Raw genomic sequence first — 3997 nt, forward strand, 5'->3', positions numbered from 1 at the left:
CGCAACCTTTGGCTCGCCTTCCGCACAATATTATCTATGTGGTCTTTCCAACTAAAGTTGTTCGTAATTTTTACGCCCAGGTACTTAGTTGAATTGACAGCGTTGAGAATTGTACTATTTGTCGAGTAATCGAATTCCAACGGATTTCTTTTGGAACTATGTGGATCACCTCACACTTATCGTTATTTAGCGTCAACTGCCACCTGCCACACCATACAGCAAACTTTTCTAAATCGCTTTGCAACTGATACTGGTCTTCGGATGACCTTACTAGACGGTAAATTACAGCATCATCTGCGAACAACCTAAGAGAACTGCTCAGATTGTCACCCAGGTCATTTATATAGATCAGGAACAGCAGAGGTCCCAGGACGCTTCCCTGGGGAACACCTGATATCACTTTAGTTTTACTCCATGATTTGCCGTCTATTACTACGAAATGCTACCTTCCTGACAGGAAATCACGAATCCAGTCGCACAACTGAGACGATACGCCATAGGCCCGCAGCTTCATTAGGAGTCGCTTGTGAGGAACGGTGTCAAAAGCTTTCCGGAAATCTAGAAATACGGAATCAACTTGAGATCTCCTGTCGATAGCGGCCATTACTTCGTGCGAATAAAGAGCTAGCTGCGTTGCACAAGAACGATGTTTCCTGAAACCATGCTGATTACGTATCAATAGATCGTTCCCCTCGAGGTGATTCATTATGTTTGAATACAGTATATGCTCCAAAAACCTACTGCAAACCGACGTCAATGATATTGGTCTGTAGGTCGATGGATTACTCCTACTAACCTTCGTAAATACTGGTGCGACCTGCGCAATTTTCCAATCTGTAGGTACAGATCTATCGGTGAGCGAGCGGTTGTATATGATTGCTAAGTAGGGAGCTATTTTATCAGCGTAATCTGAAAGGAACCTAATCGGTATACAATCTGGACCTGAAGACTTGCCCGTATCAAGCGATTTGAGTTGCTTCGCAACCCCTAAGGTATCTACTTCTAAGAAACTCATGAGAGCAGCTGTTCGTGTTTCAAATTCTGGAATATTCCAATCGTCTTCCCTGGTGAAGGAATTTCGGAAAACTGCGTTCAGTAACTCCGCTTTAGCGGCACAATCGTCGGGAACAGTACCATCGGCACTGCGCAGCGAAGGTACTGACTGCGTCTTGCCGCTTGTGTACTTTACATACGACCAGAATTTCTTCGGATTTTCTACCAAATTTCGAGACAATGTTTCTTTGTGGAACCTATTAAAGGCATCTCGCATTGAAGTCCGTGCCAAATTTCGGGCGTCTATAAATTTTAGCCAATCTTCGGGATTTCGCGTTCTTCTGAACTTCGCATGCTTTTTCCGTTGCCTCTGCAACAGCGTTCGGACCTGTTTTGTGTACCACGGGTGCTCAGTTCCATCTCTTACCAATTTGTGAGGTATAAATCTCTCAATTGCTGTTGCTACTATATCTTTGAATTTGAGCCACATCTCGTCTACATTTGCATAGTCAGTTCGGAAGGAATGGAGATTCTCTCTTAGGAAAGCTTCTAGTGACACTTTATCCGCTTTTTTAAATAAAATTATTTTGCTTTTGTTTCTGGTGGATTTGAAAGAAATTACAGAATGTTACTCCCCTTTATGAGCAAGCATTTCCATGGATTCACGGTGCGTGGCAGCGGTTACTGAGTGTATGGTGTCACCGCCAGACACCACGCTTGCTAGGTGGTAGCCTTTAAATCGGCCGCGGTCCGTTAGTATACGTCGGACCCACGTGTCGACACTATCAGTGATTGCAGACCGAGCGTCGCCACACGGCAGGTCTAGAGACACTTCCTAGCACTCGCCGCAGTTGTACAGCCGACTTTGCTAGCGATGGTTCACTGACAAATTACGCTCTCATTTGCCGAGACGATAGTTAGCATCGCCTTCAGCTACGTCATTTGCTACGACCTAGCAAGGCGCCATTGATGCTGTAAAACATGTACCGTCAAGAGCGATGTTCACCAATTATGGATCAAAGTTAAGTATTCCAGCAGCTACGTACGTTTTTGGCTACTATAAATTCCTTGTCCTGTTCCAGACCTCACGCCAGCCTGCGTGAGCTTAAACGCGTGCCTTTCGGCTTCCTCCTAGTGGATTGGCTGTCTTGCCAGTCCACAACAGAGTGGTGTCGATGAAAGCCAGGTAGAAGGGGGCAGCCAGGCCACGAGCGGTCGTCGAACACGAATGTTGCTAACCAACCGACGGGATGTCAGTCTGCTGCTTGTAGTTGAGGCTGATCCCGGTGAAGTACTCCGGTATCTCCGCTCTGCGGAGGCCCTCCTTACGCAGCTCGTGGCTTCGGCGCTCGGATCTTGTGACCACCTCTTGTCGCGACGCTACCGCCAATCCCCAAACTTCGTGCCTCCCTCTTGGGCCAGCGAACGCCATATATATATATATATATCGGCAAGCATAGACCTTCTAAGGACACAACCCACAGATGCCAATTCTTCCTCACAGATATTGACAGTGGGGCCGAAAGAGCGATAGTCAATACTACACCTGAGCCAGTGGCGCCAGACAGAACAGTCTCCTAACTCAGCGGCGCCATGGCTCAACGTACGGTGGAAGAGCTGGCAGCCAGGCTACGGGCAGCGTTGTCAACACTACTCTACCTTTCTGTCAGCACAGTTAGTCAGGTGTACCAAAATTTACAGACTATTATGGTAGCATTGAATCAGTTACAAGAAAATCTCTCTTTTCTCCAAAATAATCAGCCAACCGTTTGGCAGGTGAAGTGCTTTCATGCACAATTAGTCCACCTGGGCAGCAAAGTAAATGATCTTAAACTTCTAGAACCGAGCCCTTGAGCAGTTAGCATGTGTCAGTCAGTTAAATAATCTTTTGTTTGATTTGCAAATCCAAATTGCAGCTTTAGAATTAGAAAGTGGGGCTGATACAAATATTATTGGCGCATGCAGGACTCCCACGAATCGTTGTAGAGCAGGTTTGTGAGGTGATATTTCCACTACGTATGGATGTAACCGAGACGAATTTAGTTTCTAATGTCTTGGCAGGTATTCGGACTGAAGATAGGTCTTGGATCGCACTCTTTTATCGTCCGGTCACTCTTCGTGAGTTAGAGAATCTTGTTAACTCTGTTATGAAATTGTCTTTTGCGGACAACCAGCGAAATGAGTTAACGGTGGGACATCGACACTTATCTAACTCCGGTTCAGAAGGCAGCATGATAGGTAAAGCTCACAGTTCATTGAAATCAGGGGCTTGTTTTAGATGTGGCGCACGTGACCATTTAGTACGAGGATGCCCGGTCCAAAGGACGCCTTGCGCTGAGAAAAGACGCCAGGAAAGGGAGGGAGGGGGTCGCATCCTCGGAGACAGGGGTGGTGTAGTCGTATACAGGCAGCCAACACGCGTAACTTACCATTTGTTTGTGCGGCTGTAGGGCATGTATCGTTAAGTGGGTTACTAGATTCAGGCGGATCTGTGTCACTCCTTAATTACGAGTGGTTTATTGAATATGGACACTTACGTAGATTATCCCCAGGACGTCCCTCGATTGAGAGATGTCAGATGGCCAAGAGCTACCCCAGTACGAGGAAGTGAGGGAAAATCTTTCCATGTGTATATTTGCATGGCCTATCAAGTTTATATTAGTTAAGGCACTGGTGCCTGACTTAATTCTAGGGCATGATTTAATCCGTAAGACCAGTATGGTGTTAGATTTTGGTACCCGGACCTTTCATTTCAGATTTTCCCCCTGCGATCAAATAGCCTTTTGTTCATGTGCTCATGTAGGGATGGGACATGACACCAGTAGTAATACGTCCCTGCTTGGGGTAGACCACCTCTCTAGTCAACAAGTGAAACAGCTAAGTGAACTTTTGGGAGAATTTCCTGACGTACTCTGTGACAGGTTCGGAATCACTGACGTCATTAGATACCATATTCGTGTCCTGGATGATGTGCCGGTTCACCAGTCTCCACCTAGTAAGATGA

The sequence above is a fragment of the Schistocerca cancellata genome, chromosome 5, assembly GCF_023864275.1.
Source record: "Schistocerca cancellata isolate TAMUIC-IGC-003103 chromosome 5, iqSchCanc2.1, whole genome shotgun sequence".
In the NCBI taxonomy this organism is placed as follows: domain Eukaryota; kingdom Metazoa; phylum Arthropoda; class Insecta; order Orthoptera; family Acrididae; genus Schistocerca; species Schistocerca cancellata.